The 23,428-nt window shown below is 36.0% G+C and overlaps 1 long non-coding RNA gene across 1 annotated transcript; it reads left to right on the forward strand.

Annotated features, from left to right (window-relative positions):
- The first annotated feature begins 6 nt into the window (after positions 1-6).
- On the forward strand, positions 7-22,418 carry LOC149791908 (uncharacterized). Its single transcript, XR_016423434.1, has 3 exons — positions 7-526; positions 20,455-20,537; positions 21,988-22,418. It is a non-coding gene; the product is annotated as an uncharacterized LOC149791908 (long non-coding RNA).
- Positions 22,419-23,428: the final 1,010 nt, after the last annotated feature.

Genomic DNA, 23,428 nt, shown 5'->3' on the forward strand with positions numbered 1-23,428 from the left:
TCAATTTGTAGAAATTATTTAAAACCTTACCAACTTTTGATCCACGCTGGATAATTTATATCACTTTACTCGGAAAAGTCTCTTTTAATTGCCTTTTATTTGTGTCAATTTACATCTGTTTGAAAAATCGTCTGCTCCGGCAGTTAAGTCTCTCAGTTCATGCGAAACACATTATAGCCAATATTTCTGTTATTTTTCATTGCCTGTCATTTCCCTTTCCGACGGCTCACTAATCATTTGAAACTCCATTTTCTCACTTTGCAGTAATAAACTTCTGGCAGTACTGGCAAAGGCCAGCATATCTGTGGATGCATTACTTTCTGACCTGCCTAGTTCGAACTAGATCAGCTTATATTGAAGTGAGCCTTTTAAAACTTTATTAAATGATGCTTAATTACTACTAAATTTCTGTGGAGAGTTCTGACTGGTTTCATTTGTATGGTGCGACTGCCCAGGACGTTTTACTCAGTAAACATTCAGTCATACTGGACATACACTGACATTCCGTTACCAGAACTATAGATAGGTAAGTACACCTCTAGGAATTTTATAGATAGTTATTGTAGCATATTTATATATTAATTCTACACACTTAAAATCTCTGAATCGATATATGACTGAATTTTATTAAGATCAATTGAAATGTATCTGGCTGCTACAGAGACAATTTGTGGGGAAAATTTAGGTATGCTTCCTAAGGGGGTCCGTGATTCCCCTTTGAAGAAGCCGACAAGTAAACGGACTTGTTTATCACACCAGCTAAACCTATTTCAATGAGAATAGAGACAATAATAGGATGTCCCCTAGACCAGTAGGGGTTACTTTTGATCCCATTCAGTTGGACTTTTATCCACTTATTGTACTAATACTGACATTATGAATCAATTGACGATAAGGTTAGAATCAAAATTCCGACAGGCGCCGATTCCAAATTGACGCACGACTTTGATTATTAGTATGTTGCAAAAGTAATTGTATCTATGGATTTGATTGCTTCAAGGTTTTCATGTATTTTAACACTGACAAAGACTGCATTTTCTTCATTATAGCGTCCATCCTCTTTCATACTCATCGTAAATGGATCAAACTTGTTCAGGCATTACATAGCCACGGGGTGTTTGGGCTTTCTTCTTCCCCAGTGACCTAAAATCTAGACTTAGTGAATTCGACCATGTAAATTGTATATGGAAAATGTCGGCGTATTATGAAAAGTTTTTCTTAATCGAGACTGTATTCCCGTGGAGAACTTCGTTTGCTTTTAAATCGAGATTAGGTACTTGTTCTGTATATTTAATACAGCTGAAAATTCACCCAAAACCTTTTGCTATGTCTGTGAAGTGGGCACTAGAAGTCTTCCTGCTTGGTTTGAGTCAAATCCACTTGAATTAATTTATTTTTCAAGTGATAAAATCGGGGTAAAGGGATTGAAAAACACCACCTCCGTTTATTTAATTTCAGTTTCATTTGATTCGAGAAGCAAACGGGCCGATGACTAAAACGTTTTGTTGTATGTAAATTATACACGCTTTTTACTCGATCCAGTCAAAATAGTAACATCAGTCCGCGATGTTTTGTTTCTCTCAGAGTGTATCCGAAGTATTATTTCTTGTTACTTTATGTGGTACTTTAAACTGAAGTATAATGCCAGTTTCATCTCACAAATTAACTGTACGGTACAGTGGCACTATTGACTATAATCCTATAAAAAAAAATGTTAAAACGATTCGGAATATAAAATCCACTTAAAAGTTTGTTAATTCGGGCTAGATAACGAGGAGGTGAAAGTCAAGGTTCCGCTCATTTTGACGGTGACATGTTAGTGCTCTCAAACAATAGCATCCGAGGCGTTCAGAAGGATTTCAAATCGACCAGTTGTTTGGAAAATTCACATATATGATCTAACATTTACTAGAGCAATACAGCTAGGATAAGCAACAATGATGGATTCGTCCTGTAAAACTGTGATATTTATCTAAATTACTAATTATTGTATATCTAGGAAAACTTTCCCAATATACCTAATAATGTTTTTTTCTTAAATAAATGGATTTTGTTTTCATTTTCAAGCATATCAATGACATTAGATGGTGTCTTTAAACATTAAAATAACCGTCTTGCGTGATTTATTTTTTTCTTATTTATTTGTTCCAGTATTGATTTGTTCTTAGCTACCATATATGTCTGTTATTTATTTATTTATTTATTTATTTATTTATTTATTTATTTTTTTAACAATGATAGTGATTTCCTCTATTATTGTTTCCAACTACTGTATGACGCCATGCATAATCAGTGCTCATCTGTTGTTGTGCAAACCATATCATCATGGATACATCATGATACATTAAGTTTTGCAAACCATATTTAAACAGAAATCAGTTTCAGTGCTATTAGAGTACATTAGTTAGTTCTTTTATAGCATTTCCTCACTGTAAAAGTGAGGAAAATTATAACAAAACAACTGCAAAATTACAATCAATCAATTATACAGAAAATTTAAAAAGTTGGGAAATTATTAGTTTAAATTATTATTTATAATATATTAATTTTTTATTTAATGGATGGACTGAGTTAAATTGTCGTTATATATATATATATATATATATATATATATATATATATATATATATATATATATATATATATATATATACATGCACACGGTTTTGCTTCTTTATAAAATATAATTCTATGTCTGTTGAGAACTAGTATTAGATTTAGGTACATATAAAATTTTATAGTACTAATAATTGTTTAGTTATTAAATAAAGTTTCCTATTTAATGATTCTAATTTATATTCATTTACCGTACGAAATGGGGTTTATTTCTTAAATATCTAAGATAGTTACATATACAACGTTAAGATTTCCTAGATAAAAATATAATACATTCATGCTTCAAATGAAAATGAAGTGTAAACATGTTGAATCTACAGCCTCTTTTTATAATTTATTTTATGCTGAATAATTCGTTTGTGCTTATTTTTATGTGTTTGCCAGTTTACACAGACTCAGACCCACTTTTGTCGAATTTTTATTTATTTATTCCAATTTTATCTTTCTCTATTTCTTTTCTATTCTGTTTTATTTATCTTCTTTTTTGCGTTTATTTGATTTTGTAATTTGTCTGAAAATTGTTAATTGTATCTTAAAATGTAACCTTACATACATGATTTTCCATTGTACAAGCAAGCTTGGCTATTACTGTGTTTTTCCGTTAGGTTTTCCATGACAACTTAGTACGTGCTTACATGCTGTAATCATTTTATGGAGAGAAAGAACACGATTGTATGATTATATATATATATATATATATATATATATATATATATATATATATATATATATATATATATATATATATATATATATATATATCTGTCTCTCCGTAAAATGATTACAGCATTGTCTAGATCTCATACTATGTATTGTCTGTAAAATTACGCCAATAAAATGGGTGTTAATATTATATCAGTATAATTTAGATACTAAAATGCTATCAAAATGAAGGGTGATGAAACATTAAAATAAATATGAAAGAAACTTAATACTTCCTGAGAATTTTGTTATTTCTCGTCAACCATCTATTAGGAGCATCAACAAAATAACATGGGAATTTCCTATGACCTTCCAACCCTCGTGTTGTAGACTTAAAAATAAACTTTAAATTGTACATACAGTCACTTCAATTTTGGATTTAAGAAATTCAAATCTTAGTCTTAAAGATGTAAATACTTGTATCATTTTTGCGGCTGCCAACAGATTTTTGCTTGAAAAAAACAACAAAAAAAAAACCCCAACGGAAACATCTTTTCGCAGTCGCAATTATAATCCGTGTCGCGCAAATTGGTGCAGCAACGGCCCAATGTCAATATTCATCATTGGTACTTGCTTTATTTGTTTGTCGTCAGATATGCTTAGATCCAGCCAGCCATTCTTGCGTGCAATAGAATGTTGTTGTGCAGCTATCAGATCTGATGTTTGAAAGCATTTGTATGCCGTTAGAGCTGCCCTGCTCCATGCTAGTAAATCAAAATAAAGCGTGTTGCATGATAATGCGCAAATGGTGTAAAGCGGATGTTGCTTTAACTGTTTTATTTATATATTTTCTTTACCAGGAAATTTTCCATGATAAGATTTATTGGAATAATTTGCCACTAAATTAAGTCAATACCTATTCTGTGAGAGATATAGCAGATTTTTTTCTTCTAAAATACTATATTTTATCTTTACTTTTTCAATCATATTATTATGATTAAAATTCATTCTAGTTTACGTCTACTGAATAAAGAATTTATGCTAATCGAACACGAGGGAAACGATGCAGGCGATACGTTGTCTTTGAAAAGAAAGAGAAACCAAAACCATTATGGAAAAAAACTCACTCAAATAAGCTACCACTTATCTTCGCACCCCTCAAAGCCGGAGATAGAATCCAGAACCATAGAGATAAGAGATGAGTGCGTGAACAAACATAGTATTATTCACGATAAGCCAAGAAATACTTAGCTGTATTGGTCAAGCATTTCATCTGAATATATCTTGACAATATTTCCGAAAGGTTCAAGATCAAGGGTAGAAAATTCGATTCTTACCAACGTATTATTTCTTGTCACATTACTTTAACACAGATCGATATAATTTACTTGGTCATGACATACTGGTACATCCGAATCACATTTCCGGATTAATGCAATATAAATAATTCTGTCACCCAAGGCTCAAGGTCAAAGATCATAAAGTTAGTGTGTGAACTATAATGGCTAGTGAACAAAATGACTGAAAAATTTAAAAGGATTTTTGTTTAGCATTACTTGATTGTGTACATCCACGCCATTTCATACGAGTTTTGCAACTAAACTCTTTTGTCCTTTGGAACTAAGTTCATGGTCAAATATTTAGAATTTTTGCACAAACGACATTAAAATAGGTTAAAGAAATACACAGGATTTTAGTCAGACTTTACTTAGATTTGTTTACCTAGACCATTAACGGATATTAATGTTCAGTTCAAGATCTGTGCATTTCAAAAACTGACGATTGTAAACAGATACAATTAACCAAAATGGATCATCTGTGCATCTCAATTATATCTCATATTACTTTTCAACTATAATAGTTTGTGAACAAAGTATATTTATAAGAGGTAAATATGCTTTATGTTGTTTTATTCATCAAATTTGGCACAATTGTTTAAATCGACTATGTCTGAGAAGTGTTTAACAACCAGTTCCCAGTGTTCTTGGTTTAAAGATTCAAACGCGGATTATTGTTCCACAAATCACTTTAGAACACCATAGAATGAAATGTTTTATAAGACACAATCTAGTTCGGGGTTGGTGTACATATGGATCTGAAACACATCTTGAATGAGTTTGATAATCAACATTGCGTGTCAGATATATATATATATATATATATATATATATATATATATATATATATATATATATATATATATATATATATATATATATATATAGCAACAATTGACCCTAGGTAGGTATGTAGGTATAGATGAGCATGGTAATTGTATGTAAAGACGATCCCCATCAACATAATACAGTTACTATTTATTCGTTAACCTTGTAACTTATGCGTTAGAGGTCACCCACTGATTATTTGTAGAGATTAGTTCCTTGGTAACTATCCTTTCTCCTCCTTTATCTTTATAACAAATACCATTCTTAAACAGTGGCAACAGCTTTATAACTAAGTCAGAAGGCAAACTGCAATAAAGATTCACAAAGTTTCAAGTTTTCTTTTAAACAAAAGGTACTTTTGGATTTAGCATTTTCAAATTGGGTCGAGTGAAAGAAAATGTCTTCACATACGCTGTGTTGGAATTCAAAATTTCTATTGATATATTAGCATCAGTGATATTAGATTCCCTCTATTGTCAGTCTATTGCAAGGTTGACCGATCGCACACATATGGCACTGGTACAATGTATGTTGACCGATCGCACACATATGGCACTGGTACAATGTATGTTGACCGATCGCACACATATGGCACTGGTACAATGTATGTGAGAAGAAGGTTAAGGCGTATTATTTTTATGCCACGTTTTTCATTGTAAATATTCTTATAATAGGTGGAAACGAGATTATCGACATATTTTCGTCAAAACATTGAATTCAAGGTTTTAAAAAAATCTATGAAGTTATTATATTAGATTTGACACCTTGTACTTAATAATGTCTTAATATTTTTAATACTTTCCTGTTTTTACATCCAAGTCATGAGGAAGCAGACATTACATGACAAATTCTCTAATACATCCACCTTCAATCCACCCACCCATTTCCCAGTTCGTGTTTCCTTTCCCAATATTTTAAATCAGTCCCACTTAACGCCATCATTTGACACATACACTCAATCAAGTGAAGTCGCTTGCATACACTTGTCAAACATCCGGAAGCTAAAAAGTATATCCCAAGAGTGTACCTATGATTCCTTTCGTTTTCTAAATAAAGTAATCACAGTCAAGAAAATGTCTCATTTTGACCGAATGTTACCACAACTGTCACCACCTACTGTCTAGGTAATTTAAAATTATTTTGTTCGTGCTATTTCTTTAGAAAAAGAACGATGTAAGCATTTATTAGTCAAAAAGAATGAATAATGTATTGTTTTTTAGTTTTAATTTTTAAATTTTCTGGCTATACATGTGTGTATGTATGTCAGTACCATTTTTTTGGGTAACTTTATTCATTTTCTTGTCCACACTTCTCTGATACTAATGTTGTTCCAACTGATCTTCGGTACACACTACTGCGCAGTTTTGAACTTTAAAATTTTTATTCTGCAATACTTATATTTAGGTTACTCAGTCTTTGAAAGATAGGGGCAAAACCAGGCATGGGAATACTGCATATACTTATTTATTAATTCAGCTGGAAGTAGCACATACTTTGATCTGAAATCACATACTGCGCCGGTAGAACTGCATCTATCCATTTTGATATTAGTAATGAGTAGAACAAATGGCATAGACTATGAGATACCTGCGTACTGTACGAACGCAGATCAACGTAGGTGTTGTTTGCTGGGCTACTTGTTGTTGTTGTTGTTGTAGAGTTTAACGCCATTTTTCAGCACACGATAGGCTATACATGGCGGCCAGTATTAATGGTGGAGGAAGAACCCCGGAAAACCACAGAAAGAACCACCGACCCACGAGAAGCTACTGGCAAGCTTTCTCACTTACCCACATTGGCCGTTGCTGGGCTACTCTACTTATAAATATATATATAGATGGTAATATGAACCAGGCACATTTGAGTAATTTGCAGATAAAAAGTTAAATTCAATCCTAACACAGTCAGAAAAGATGATGAGTTCAGTTATGATCAATACAATTACTTTTCGTGACGGATTTTAAGTTGCCAGTAATTCATCGCAAAGCTGCAGTTGCAAGTAGTGTTCACTCTCGAATTCTCTGATGCAGGTATGGACATAAAATATATCTGATAGCAGAAATGACGTCATTATTCACATCACTTGATATATTACCCACTACAAATATGACTGATGGTTTATTTAATTCAATGACTCATTTTTATCTTTAACTTGATATATTTCATGATATGGACCTAGCAGTTCACATAACTAGTCTCGACTGATAGAACATATCTCAGAATAGTTTGTATAACGTGATTTTCTTTCTGCTAATGGAGTGAAGTTTCACAAGTGTCGTATGCAACTTTCATGGTGAACCCTTAATCTTAATCTTAGGTATGTTTATTATCAATGTACATGATTACATCAGAATGTAAAACTTCACTGGCTGTAACTTCTCCAATAAAGTGCTGCTTTTTTGCAAAACCCTGTATACAACTGGCGACCGTAAATTGCGATTTGTGGCGGCATTTCGTAATTGGACTCAGATGTCTCCAGAAGGAAAAAAATAGTATGAATCAAACTATACCGATGCCATTTGCAAGATGACATATTTTGTTTCTTCATGTTCTTAACTGCTTAGAGAAGAAGTACGCAGCTAGAAACCTCCAGAGAATGTTAATTCTCACTGAATGTAAAACAGTTTAATACTCTATTCATTAAGTACACTTACAATATATGGAACACACTTTCAATTTCCAGTTAGATGTCTTTCTCTTGTTTGAATGTGCGCCTTCTCTCTCTCTCTCTCTCTCTCTCTCTCTGCAAAGTCACAAAACGATCACAAATTTGAGATAACATCCTTATGTGCTACTTTCGGCCTACAGGGATTTTCAGAGCCTATACATATCGAGACAAACATCGTGTGTTATTCACATAAACAAGACGATAATCATCTTCAAACATGTCACATTCAGGTAAAATAGTTTCAGTGACTTTACGCTCCCGATTTTATCATATGGACTGGAATCAGAACAAATACTGTTGCCGACAAGTTGTAAATGACAGTATCTTTCTCTCATCGGGACAGATGGTAAACCAGCCTACGTTAACCTGGAATATGCTAAATACCCTAAGGCAATGAAAAGGCAAACCTTTTGCTCTGTGTATTTTATCACATTGCTAAATAGTTTATTATTCTTTCCACATAAAGGTTGGGGCACTGTAATTTCTTTTTGTAACGTCAGAGACCCGACTCGAACTCTTGCGGGGGGGGGGGGGGTAAATCCCCCACTTGTGGGGGGGGGAGGGGTAAATCCCCCACTTGTGTCCCTAGGTATGACGTTCCAAGGTCAAATGTACACAAATTTCACATCGAAATATTTTAGATTTAATTTTACCAATTTGTGTGTCTTTAGGGTCAACGTTCCGGTGTGTGTGTGTGTGTGACAGAGACAGATAAACAGAGATAGAGAGCTTGTGTCTGTGTGTGGTGGCAGTGACGGGGAAGGGACAGTGGTGTGTGTGATAATGAAATGCAAGGCCTAAAGTGTCCAGCAGTGGTATGAATGTTTTCTGTTACTTGATATGACCTCAAAAGCATTGCAAAAAAATGACAACATCTGTCCGTGTTGGTTTATCCGTATTGTTGTGAAGAAGAGGTTCAAAGGCTTAGTGTGTGTGTGTGTGTGTGTATATATATATATATATATATATATATATATATATATATATATATACACACACACACACAAAATATGGATCACAGTCGTTCTGATGCCAGCATGATTTTGTGAATTGGAGCTTAAACGGCGTTGGTTTGGTGTACATATAAAAAGTATAGAGATCACAGACAGATTGATGCGTACGGGGTTTTTTTTTTTTTTTTGTGAATTCGGGCTTCAGAGGCGTTGGTTTGGTGTACATGTAAAACAATCAATCTGGATCACAGATTAATGCGTACATGCTTTTTGTGAGTAGTACGAGCATCAGCGGTACTGCATAAGATTACTACGAACAGAACACGCATAATCATTACTTTGATGATTTTTAGTTAGTACAAAATTTATTTACCAAATACCTGCAATAATAAGGTTTTACACACACACACACACACACACACCCACACACACAAGATTGTACTAAAGAAGCATACAACTGGAGTAAAACGTCGCAAGCATCACCCCACCCCAGGTCTGTTTATATAAGTAGAGTGAGTGCTTGGGTGAGAGTTTTTTCGTGACTTGTGTCTCTACTGGTACACTGGAAAGACTTTGTACCCTTGGACTCAAATTCTCCCTTCCTCAAATCTTTGTACACAGTTTACAAAGATTGAACAGTTCAACACGTCAATTTGCGAAAACTATTGTTTAGAGGAAGCCGCGCTGATTATTATAGTTGACTCGTGACCAGCAGCTGTTGGTTTGATTTTCGATATCTAATCAGTCTGGACAGGCTGCTGTTGTGTAGCAATCTGCACTTTTATTTGCTTGCCTCGATACAATATAATAATAACATACTAAACCAATTGTTTCATTAAATGTTAAGTAACACTTCTTGTTAAGCCATAATCTATACAATCAACAACAAAACCAATTTTTATAATCTAGAAAGGAAAACAGTATTATAATTTGATAAAGATAACCATGTTTCGTCACTTTCAGACAAAAACTTTCATGGATGTACAGGAGACAATAAAACTACATTTCATCTTTTTTTAAGAACAGGAGTGAAGAAAACTATAATTAAATTGCATTGTCACGCCTTCTGTATATCATAATGCAGTCATTTACAAGACAAAATGTGACATAATATGTGAAAAGACAGCATGTTTCTGCTAATTTGTCTACGTGAAGGTCAAAACAGCATTTTGTTTTATAACAACCTTACATTTGATGGATGCTTTTATTTTGCTCGAAAGCCCGTTTCCTTCTATTACCGTCTTCATCCGCAAGATATTTTTCGTACGTGCAATTTGTTGTTTCAAAATCGACTAATATTGGAAACAGGTGACTTAATTGACAATTCACTCGCTCAGCATTTCATATCATTATATTAGAACATTAGTAACAAAAAATATGGCAGAATAAGGACGATATATCGTAAGGTCAGAAGGTTGTAAGTGTATCGCAACATAGTGCCTTTAAAATAGAACAAAGAAACAAACAAACATAGGAACAAAAGAAACATTAAACAATATATAAAATATATATCCGCTCTGCTGTTTTTTGGTTGTTGTTGTTGTTGTTGTAAGGTTTAACGCCATTTTTCAGCACAAGATAGGCTATACATGGCGGCCAGTATTAATGATGGAGGAAGAACCCGGAAAAACCCCGGAAAGAACCACCGACCCACGAGAAGCTACTGGCAAGCTTTCTCACATAACCACATTAGCCGAATCCGAGACTCGAACCGACGCAGACAGAGGTGAGATGGCAGTGATCCGTAACGGTGAGCGCTTTAGACCACTCGGCCACTCGGGGGCGGGTGAGTGAGTGATGTTGTCCATGTGATGGTCAGTGCGCATATCATTGAACATTCAAAAGGATTTCACACCATTTTATTCTGCTCATTAGGAAATTGTTAAAGAATCTTATACGGCACGTTATGGTCTCCAATACCCAATTTGCTATACGTTCATTATGTTTTCAAATATCGCATATAGGGGCCCCGGGTGGCCGAGTAGCATATAGGGGCCCCGGGTGGCCGAGTAGCATATAGGGGCCCCGGGTGGCCGAGTAGCCTAAAGCTCATGACATTACCGATCACTGCCATCTCACCTCTGTCCGCATCGTGTCGAATCTCGGCCTCGGCTAATTTGGATATGTGAAAAAGCTGACAGTAACTTCCCGCGGGTCAGTGGTTCTTACCGGTGTTTTCCTGAATTCTTTTTCAACCAGTTATGCAGGCCTCCATATATAGCCTATCTTGCGATGAGAAACGGCGTTAAACCCCATACCAATAACAACAAATAATAATACAAACTTCTTATTCTTAATAGTTTTCTTTGTGAAATTAATAAATTTGATAAATTATTATTTGTTCATTCATTCACATCTATGGAGATGGCTTAGATAAATTACTCTTTCTGCACTTCTTCATATCCATGCCAATGGTTTCTCCCGTAAAGAAAGTTGCATACTTATGAAACATGCAGTTCTCATGTCATCGACAACTGTTTTAAACGCTTCTCGCGGCTATCATTTCTTTCTGACTGTATTAAGCTATTTGCAGTTAGGTTTGGTCTACAACACAATCATCTAAGGTCTGGTTTGCAACACACTCATCTAAGTATGTAGTTAGTATAAAGTCCAAGTAAACTATGAAACTGATACACACTCATCTAAGTGTGTTGTTAGTATAAAGTCCAAGTAAACTATAAAACTGATACACACTCATCTAAGTATGTAGTTAGTATAAAGTCCAAGTAAACTGTGAAACTGATACACACAAATCCAAGTATGTAGTTAGTATAAAGTCCAAGTAAACTATGAAACTGATACACACGAATCTAGGTATGTAGTTAGTATAAAGTCCAAGTAAACTATGAAACTGATACACACGAATCTAAGTATGTAGTTAGTATAAAGTCCAAGTAAACTATGAAACTGATACACACGAATCTGGAACAGCCTGCTGATACAATTTAACGAAAATTGTATCTTTACCGCTCCGTTGGCCAAGTGGTTAGAGCATCCGTCTGGGATACGGGAGGTCACTGGTCCGAACCCAGGTCGAGTCATACCTACAACTTATAAACAAATTATCCTAGCAGCTGCCTCGCTTGGCACTCAGCATTAAGAGGTTATGACTGGTGGTCCCTGTGTCAGGATAGTGTGACAGGGCGGAACATGATGCTACATGACTGCGGCATGATGCCCCAGTGCTAGATATCACTATAAACGGCAACACTGCAGATATCATAGCGATATCACACACACACACACACACACACACACACACACACACATACACGCGCTCATCTTTACGTGTCTCACACTTTATTATCTGCATTCCATTATTTCTTCCCGGTGTTTTTAAAGCACGAAATTCTAAATGTCAACAATCCTATACCACTCAAGTCATTTATAACGTATTGATGTAGGGGATGGATTTTCAAATTAGTTAACTATTAACTCTAATCATTACGTTGTATAATGCAACTTGCACTGAAATAAGAACAAACTCACATTCAATTTATGTCAAAGCAAAGAAAGATTCATATCAACAGAGGATACATTACACTGGCAATTGATTAAGAATGGAAACAGATGAGAAAAAAGAAATACAACAATGGACAATCAAATATGAAATGGATGGGGGAACAAAGTGATCTTAATTCAATCAGTATTTCTAAATTATTCAAAGGTCCTCTCTTTGTTCTAAATTCTTAATGAAATTATTCGAGCGACCAATCACTTGTTTAGTCATACAGCGTCTCAATTGAATACTCGCTGAAAATACAGTACAATGGTCGATTGTATCCAAACCTTCTCGGATCAATATCACTTGTTGGGCAGTTACCTCATCGCTCGCACGATCCTCACCATACGGACGCGTTCTGTTGGTTCTTTTGAAGGACACTTTCGACCTCGGATGGCACTAGCCATACGATTGATGAAATTGCCATTAGTCTCAGGAAAGTATTCATTGACAGGCTGGTACTTAATTTGATAATGATTTAGATAGCTGTAGCTTCCGACCAGTAAAAACCACCGGGGGCAGTGTACATTTATATATGACCACTTTGTTTAGGAAACATGTAAACACTCGCGATGAAGCAGTTACCGTCATGGAGTTGGTACAAATGTGACTAATTGTATTATGATTGCCGAACATATTGCATCAGACTTGGCGCGTAATGTAATCCAATGCGTCAGAACAATTTTATTTTATCTCATACTTAGCGCAACATTACGCAAGCCAACGTGAAAGTAGAAAGTTCTTTAACTCTAATTGTTGCTAAAGTTTATCAGTTCCTATTCGTTGCATTGACACTTAACGAAATTTTCTTGACTTCTAATATAAAATAAGCAAAATTTAAATGTTCAAGGCTAACACGATGAGGCAAGTGAAGTAGCTGCTTTGATGTATGAGCCAGTCGTTAAAACAAAGTTGGCCCCAAAACTGTATCGCTGATAATTTAATACAAATATAATTATTCAGCTTGTCTCATACTTTAAGTTTTATATATATTCATTTTTGACACCTGGCCGTTTTGGGGTTTCATCGCTATCATCATCACATATTCTATTTTATGCGCTTTTATTTTGAGGTACATTATACATTTAATAAAATAGAAAGACAAATTAATCATGCATTCAATGCAAGAAAGCTTCATTTGTGAAGACACATGGCGTCTCATTTGCAATCAGAGCTATGGAAGTTAATATATCCTAGTTACAGTAAAGTTAATATATCCTAGTTACACTGAAGTTAATATGTCCTAGTTACAGTAAAGCTAATACATCCTAGTTACGTTAAAGTTAATATATCCTAGTTACAGTAAAGTTAATATATCCTAGTTACATTGAAGTTAATATATCTTAGTTACAGTAAAGCTAATACATCCTAGTTACGTTAAAGTTAATATATCCTTGTTACATTAAAGTTAACGTGTCCTAGTTACGTTAAAGTTAATGTATCTCTGTTACATTAAAGTTAATACATCATAGTTACATTAAAGTTAATATATCCTAGTTACGTTAAAGTTAATATATCCTAGTTACAGTAAAGCTAATACATCCTAGTTACATTAAAGTTAGTATATCCTAGTTACAATAAAGTTAATATATCCTACTTACATTAAAGTTAATACATCCTAGTTACATTGAAGTTCATATATCCTAGTTACATTGAAGTTCATATATCCTAGTTACATTGAAGTTCATATATCCTAGTTACGTTAAAGTTAATATATCCTAGTTACAGTAAAGCTAATACATCCTAGTTACATTAAAGTTAGTATATCCTAGTTACAATAAAGTTAATATATCCTACTTACATTAAAGTTAATACATCCTAGTTACATTGAAGTTCATATATCCTAGTTACATTGAAGTTCATATATCCTAGTTACATTGAAGTTCATATATCCTAGTTACATTGAAGTTCATATATCCTAGTTACATTGAAGTTCATATATCCTAGTACGCGGGTTCTTTATCTCCCGAGTAGTATCTGTAAGATGATAAGCAAATTTGGTTGCGGTAACGGTGGGAGAAGAGGAGGTCAGGCCCAGCGAAGGCCCAAACTTCCCATCAATTAACTTTGTAATTTTTTGTAGGAAGGTGTCTTTCTGTTGTTGTCTCTTTACGTGTTATAACGAATATGTTCGAAAATAGCCTAGGTCTGCTTCCTCAGCCTATCCTTGTGAAAGGCACTTGGCTACCATTTCCTCGGCCTATCCTTATAAAAAGCAATTGACTACCATTTCCTTGGCAAGATATAGCCAAAAATGTGTTACAAGTACCTTTAAAACCAGCTAAACCAAATGTCTTTGAAAGAAAAAGGTGTATAATTTTTTTTTTTGCCATGGTCACCTGATCCGCATTAGTTTACTGCACTATGCAAAAGACACCTTAACAAGAGCTTACTTTCTAAAGATACTGTGCTTCTGAACTCGACACAACCCTGATTCCTGTATGAACTAGGAAGTTTAGTATTATGTTTCCTCTGCACACATAACCCATTTCAATATTTCTTTAGATATAGCAAAGAGAAAAAAATTAAATGCTTAGTATTTTTCACTATACACCGATATAAAAAAATTCTGAGTGAAACTAACAGATAATATAATGACATTTACTGTAGCATTATTGACGCAAGATTTGAAATATAACATCCATTGTTTATGAATAAATAACTTTGCAGCTATACCTCACCTTAATAACGACTCTTACAAGGGGTAGTTTCTACTTAAAAATAGGAAGTTATATGCTTCTAAACATTTTCCTTTGATAAAGAAACGCAGTTTCATTATGTGTTACATCTAGAATGGAATTTGTTCTCGACGTTTCTTGTCTACATTTTACAGTTGTTATTATTTGTCCCCCGGTCCCTCTGCTAAAATACTTTATTCAAATATTGCACTTTAAAGTCTGATCCAGTCATGGATGTCTTAATCGAAATGAATAATTGTACTTTTTGATCGGTCCAGTAAGATATTGGATCTGTGCAATAAGATATTGCATCGGTCAGGTATCATACTGCATCGGTCCAGTAAGATACTGCATCGCTCTTTAAGATATTGCATCGGTCCAGTCAGATATTGAATCGGTCAGGTATCATACTGCATCGGTTGTGTAAGATATTGTATCGGTCCAGTAAGATACTTCATCGGTCCAGTAAGGTATTGGATCTGTGCAATAAAATATTGCATAGGTCCAGTAAAATACTGCATCCGTCCAGTAAAATATTGGATATGTGGAAAAATATTGCATCGGTCCAAGAAGACACTGCATCGCTCCAGTAAGATATTGCATCGGTCCAGTAAGATATTGCATAGGTCCAGTAAGACATTGCATCGGCCCAGTAAGATATTGCATCGGTCCAGTAAGATACTGTATCGGTCCAGTAAGATATTGCATCGGCCCAGTAAGATATTGCATCGGTCCAGTAAGACATTGCATCGGCCCAGTAAGATATTGCATCGGTCCAGTAAGATATTGCATAGGTCCAGTAAGATATTGCATCGGTCCAGTAAGACATTGCATCGGCCCAGTAAGACATTGCATCGGCCCAGTAAGATATTGCATCGGTCCAGTAAGATATTGCATCGGTCCAGTAAGATATTGGATCGGTCCAGTAAAATATTGCATTGGTCCAGTAAGATATTGCATCGGTCCAATAAGATATTGGATCGGTCCACTAAGATATTGCATCGGTCCAGTAAGACATTGCATCGGTCCAGTAAGATATTGCATCGGTCCAGTAAGACATTGCATTGGTACACTAAGATATTGGATCGGTCCAGTAAGACATTGCATTGGTCCACTAAGATATTGCATCGGTCCAGTAAGATATTGCATCGGTCCAGTAAGACACTGCATCGGTCCAGTAAGATATTGCATCGGTCCACTAAGATATTGCATTGGTCCAGTAAGACATTGCATTGGTCCACTAAGATAATGGATCGGTCCAGTAAGATATTGCATCGGTCCAGTAAGATACTGCATCGGTCCAGTAAGATATTGCATTGGTCCACTAAAATATTGCATCGGTCTAGTAAGATATTGCATCGGTCCAGTAAGATATTGGATCGGTCCAGTAGGATATTGGATCGGTCCAGTAAGATATTGCATCGGTCCAGTAAGACATTGCATCGGTCCAGTAAGATACTGGATCAGTCCAGTAAGATATTGGATCAGTCCAGTAAGATATTGGATCGGTCTAGTAAGATACTGCATCGTCCAGGAAGACAGTGCATCGGTCTAGTAAGATATTGGATCGGTGCAGTAAGATATTGCATCGGTCCAGTAAGACATTGCATTGGTCCACTAAGATAATGGATCGGTCCAGTAAGATATTGCACCGGTCCAGTAAGATACTGCATCGGTCCAGTAAGATATTGCATTGGTCCACTAAGATATTGCATCGGTCTAGTAAGATATTGCATCTGTCCAGTAAGATATTGGATCGGTCCAGTAGGATATTGGATCGGTCCAGTAAGATATTGCATCGGTCCAGTAAGACATTGCATCGGTCCAGTAAGATATTGGCTCAGTCCAGTAAGATATTGGATCAGTCCAGTAAGATATTGGATCGGTCTAGTAAGATACTGCATCGTCCAGTAAGACAGTGCATCGGTCTAGTAAGATATTGGATCGGTGCAGTAAGATATTGGATCGGTCCAGTAAGATATTGCAATGGTACACTAAGATACTGGATCGGTCCAGTAAGATATTGGATCGGTTCAGTAAGATATTGCATCGGTCCAGTAAGATATTGGATCGGTTCAGTAAGATATTGCATCGGTCTAGTAAGATATTGCATCGGTCCAGTAAGATATTGGATCGGTCCAGTAAGATATTGCATCGGTCTAGTAAGATATTGTATCGGTCCACTAAGATATTGGATCGGTCCAGTAAGATATTGCATCGGTCCAGTAAGATATTGGATCGGTTCAGTAAGACATTGCATCGGTCCAGTAAGATATTGGATCAGTCCAGTAAGATATTGCATCGGTCCAGTAAGATATTGCATCGTCCTGTAAGTCATTGCATCGGTCTGGTAAGATATTGGATCGGTCCAGTAAGGTATTGGATCGGTCCAGTAAGATATTGCAATGGTGCACTAAGATATTGGATCGGTCCAGTAGGATATTGAATCGGTCCAGTAAGATATTGCATTGGTCCACTAAGATATTGCATCGGTCTAGTAAGATATTGCATCGGTCCAGTAAGATATTGGATCGGTCCAGTAGGATATTGGATCGGTCCAGTAAGACATTGCATCGGTCCAGTAAGATATTGGATCAGTCCAGTAAGATATTGGATCGGTCTAGTAAGATACTGCATCGTCCAGTAAGACAGTGCATCGGTCTAGTAAGATATTGGATCGGTGCAGTAAGATATTGCATCGGTCCAGTAAGACATTGCATTGGTCCACTAAGATAATGGATCGGTCCAGTAAGATATTGCATCGGTCCAGTAAGATACTGCATCGGTCCAGTAAGATATTGCATTGGTCCACTAAGATATTGCATCGGTCTAGTAAGATATTGCATCTGTCCAGTAAGATATTGGATCGGTCCAGTAGGATATTGGATCGGTCCAGTAAGATATTGCATCGGTCCAGTAAGACATTGCATCGGTCCAGTAAGATATTGGATCAGTCCAGTAAGATATTGGATCAGTCCAGTAAGATATTGGATCGGTCTAGTAAGACACTGCATCGTCCAGTAAGACAGTGCATCGGTCTAGTAAGATATTGGATCGGTGCAGTAAGATATTGGATCGGTCCAGTAAGATATTGCAATGGTCCACTAAGATACTGGATCGGTCCAGTAAGATATTGGATCGGTTCAGTAAGATATTGCATCGGTCCACAAAGATATTGGATCGGTCCAGTAAGATATTGCATCGGTCCAGTAAGATATTGGATCGGTTCAGTAAGATATTGCATCGGTCTAGTAAGATATTGTATCGGTCCACAAAGATATTGGATCGGTCCAGTAAGATATTGGATCAGTCCAGTAAGATATTGCATCGGTCCAGTAAGATATTGCATCGTCCTGTAAGTCATTGCATCGGTCTGGTAAGATATTGGATCGGTCCAGTTAGGTATTGGATCGGTCCAGTAAGATATTGCAATGGTGCACTAAGATATTGGATCGATCCAGTAGGATATTGAATCGGTCCAGTAAGATATTGCATCGGTCCAGTAGGATATTGCATTGGTCCAGTAAGATATTGCATTGGTCCACTAAGATACTGGATCGGTCCAGTAAGATATTGCATCGGTCTAGTAAGATATTGCATTGGTCCACTAAGATATTGCATTGGTCCAGTAAGATATTGCATTGGTCCAGTAAGGTATTGCATCGGTCCAGTAAGATATTGCATCGGTCCAGTAAGATATTGCATTGGTCCACTATGATATTGCATTGGTCCACTAAGATATTGGATCGGTCCACTGAAATATTGGATCGGTCCAGTAAGATATTGCATCGGTCCAGTAAGATATTGCATTGGTCCACTAAGATATTGCATCGGTCCAGTAAGATATTGCATTGGTCCACTAAGATATTGCATCGGTCCAGTAAGATATTGCATCGGTCCAGTAGGATATTGCATTGATCCAGTAAGATATTGCATTGGTCCACTAAGATATTGGATCGGTTCAGTAAGATATTGCATCGGTCTAGTAAGATATTGCATCGGTCCAGTAAGATATTGATCGGTCCAGTAGGATACTGGATCGGTCCAGGAAGATATTGCATCGGTCCAGTAAGACATTGCATCGGTCCAGTAAGATATTGGATCAGTCCAGTAAGATATTGCATCGGTCCAGTAAGAGATTGCATCGGTCCAGTAAGATATTGCATCGTCCAGTAAGTCATTGCATCGGTCTAGTAAGATATTGGATCGGTCCAGTAAGACATTGGATCGGTCCAGTAAGATATTGCAATGGTCCACTAAGATACTGGATCGGTCCAGTAGGATATTGGATCGGTCCAGTAAGATATTGCATCGGTCCAGTAGGATATTGCATTGGTCCAGTAAGATATTGCATCGGTCCACTAAGATAATGGATCGGTCCAGTAAGATATTGCATCGGTCCAGTAAGATATTGCATCGGTCCAGTAAGATATTGCATTGGTCCACTAAGATATTGCATTGGTCCAGTAAGATATTGCATTGGTCCACTAAGATATTGGATCGGTTCAGTAAGATATTGCATCGGTCCAGTAGGATATTGCATCGGTCTAGTAAGATATTGGATCGGTCCACTAAGATTTTGCATCGGGCCAGTAATATACTTCTTCGGTCCAGTAAGATTTAGAGGGCGAGTAGAGTAAATATATAGTAAATAGCTACATAATTCACGAATAAATCTAAATTTTGGAAAATTGACCTAACGTTTGTTACTCTGAACATCATAAATATGTAAGTTATTAAATTATTATCTTCGTGCTTGATGTCGCCACCATGTATCCATTATTGCGCATAACATCACATGTTAAGCTTCATTAATAGGCGTACATAATTCTTCCATTTAAACCAATCAAAACTGTCTTCAAATTAACTGAAAGTGAGATATGTTCTTATTTATAATATAATGGGACGCACTTCCTAAACTTGTTGTTATTGTATTGAGGTATCTCGTTTATGCAAAGCTGATTATCGGTCGCATGAGTGTCTGATCGATTTGCATTAGTTTTTGAAAGTGGTTGGGTAGAAGGGTGAAATATTCGTATGCTCGGTCTGTGTTCACAGCTGGGAATGTAGAATATATACGCATTCAAAACGTACACAGCTTTTAGCTGACGGTCAATGTCAATTAGAGAAATTTGTGTAATGTTTTATAAAGTTTTGGATATATTATTCGTTCATTGATTTTTTTCCAACAGTATGATCTCTGTCAGGATTTATGCCTTATTCTTTACAGCGTTCAGCAGGGAAAAAAAGAATACATGTAAGGATGGACGGGGATACAAATGAACAGTACGACGCAGATGGCGTGTAAAGCAAGTAAGGCAGTATTATGTACACTATATGGCTCGGTTTTTATGAAAATATAAAATTACACAGTGTGCTAATGTTTTGTCATATTGTAAACGACTTTCATGCATATATTATTTTAGTTGGAAAAAGAGGCCACATACATTGTTTGAGACGAAGCAGATATATCAAGTGAAATGATATGAGCAACACTAACATCGCTAACTCAAAGACCTTACAACTGTCCACTTTATGGGAATGTAAATAGCTTTGAAAATAAATAACCTTCTTGCTACAGAATGGAATGATAACCTGTACCCGTGAACTGTACACATAGGCCCCGTTTACGGATCGGAAAATCCCCTTCCTAACTTTGTTCGTTTGGACCAAATTGCATATGTGAATGAGTTTGTTTCGGAAAATCCTAGGACTTCCTCATGAGTAGTATCCGAAATTTGTCATGCACGTAGTTCTATTTTAGAACGCTTGACGTAGTCATACAAAAACAATTGGTCATGGATATTTTATATAAACCAATTTTTTTTTAACGAAAATAATCCGTACTAAAACATCAAAAATGTTTCCATAACAAACATAAGGTTTTCTGGTGCGGATTTTCGCTTTTGTATCCAGTCTGATGGGGTTATGAGAATTCAATAAACTTGCTGAAGAAATGGATCTCAATGCGGGAGGTCGTGGGTTCGATCTCCGGCCGAATCATACCAAAGACTTACAAAAATGGCACTAACAGCTGCCTCGCATGGCCTTCTGCATTTAGAGGTTAGTGTTAGGACTGGTCGGCCTGGTGTCTGGTTAATGTGACTGGGTGGGACATCATACTACATGTCTGCGACATGAAGTTCCAGTGCTAATTATCACTCTAAACAGCCACGCTGCAGACATCGTAGCGTTATGACTGAAATGTTTTAAATCTTCGTTCAAAACCCAAATCACACACACACACACACACAAACACACACACACACACACACACACACACACACACACACACACACACAGTGACAGTCAAATGCAGTCATAATGTAACTAAACACTCGACCAAAACATATAGATGAGATTAGGATTAGGACAGGCTTCATCGTCCTTTCCTACTGTGAAATGGGGGGTGAGGTGCTCCTTTGGGATTGATTATATCTTCGACTCAGGACCAAACAAACAGATGCAGCCATTCTTGAAATTTTAAATCGACTCGATGGTGTAGGTGAGCTCGGATATGTAAGGTCGCCAATTGCCTTATTTATTGTTATATATATATATATATATATATATATATATATATATATATATATATATATATATATATATATATATATATATATATATATATATATATATGCACACGCGCGCGCGCACACACACACACAAACTGAACTCATGATTGTATATTTTTGAAATGTTAGTCATTAGAAAGATGCATATTGACATATTGACTACATGTATTTAATTAATTCCACTTCAGGTTTTTGGAGGTACAAAATGAAGATGATGAGCTATTGGACTAAAGTGAAATGGCAAGAAAAACCTAAAGGAGAACGAAAATATTTCCGCGACAAAGAGGGATGTATTTGAATACAATGGAAGGCAATACTGTCTGAGATATATGAAACTGCACATTTCACAAAATGTCCAGAAACGTTGACATCATGTGCAGCGGAGGAAGAGATTGAGGTGGAAAATACCACACAGTATTGCTGATAAAATACTAAATTGTCTATTGCACATTATGACAGGAAATAACTATAGGTCGCCACAGCCTTTCTTCCATTTAAAAACATAACCTTCATTTCTTTATTTTTACTTGTATACATCCTCAGGCCGTGGGTGCCAAACAATCCATAATTACTTTCAACGGTGCTATTCTACTTACATTAAAAAGACTGAACTAAATGATACTATTTTTGTTTGATCGTTTCTGCTGCATGAACGTTTTGATTGTCCGGATATGCCGTTTGATGGTCCGGATATCCCGTTATGATGGTCTAGATATGCTGTTATGATGTTCCGGATATGCCGTTTGATGGTCTAGATATGCCATTATGATGGTCCGGATATGCTGTTTAGTTGCTTCAGATATGTCGTTGGGAAGACAATCATTCATGAACAATCTTCCATTCTTCTTGCATAATAAATATGATATCGTCACTAAAGCAAAACTTATACGTGTATGTAGCACAAGAACTCTACATAGCACAACTTAGTTCCTAGAGTAGAAGATAATCTTCACTTACCTGCCACATAGCTGCTCTGCTTGACATTTCTACGACTTATATCGTATTAAATGTATTTGCTTAGAAAGCTAATATGAAACTGAAGCGGGGATGTAAAATTGGCCTTATTCGCACTCTTGCATGTCAGGCAATGCAGAACTGGCCCGACGCGTACTGTTGCGTGTCATGTAGTTTAGAATGATAATGCTTTGTGAAAACGTAAAGACAATTCAACTTTGTGAAATGTGCATGCGAAAATTATGTTCTTTCCAATATTTTGGCAAATAAAGATTTTGATAAGCCATTGGATGAACGCCCTTGACATTTCAGTCTTAGAGCATATCACACAGGTTCTTCCTTCTTACAAAGTAACAAATTCAGAAGTTTAAACATTTTCGAAAATATTCCATATATACGTACGTGCGTGCATGCATGAATGCATACATACATACATATATACATACTACATCCATCCATCCATCCATCCATCCATACTTGCATACATACATACATACATACATACATACATACATACATACATATTATTCGAATGAGGTTTTAATGACAAAACTCTTGGTCAGAGGTGCTTCAAACTCTTCAGGCAGCAATTTCTTTCAAATAAAACGTGAACAGTTTGGATAACATGGGGTAAATGTGTTACAAGGCAAACATCTTTCCCCACGCTTCAATGAA

Source organism: Sinohyriopsis cumingii, chromosome 9 (genome assembly GCF_028554795.1).
Source record: "Sinohyriopsis cumingii isolate HCF-2022 chromosome 9, ASM2855479v2, whole genome shotgun sequence".
NCBI classification, from domain to species: domain Eukaryota; kingdom Metazoa; phylum Mollusca; class Bivalvia; order Unionida; family Unionidae; genus Sinohyriopsis; species Sinohyriopsis cumingii.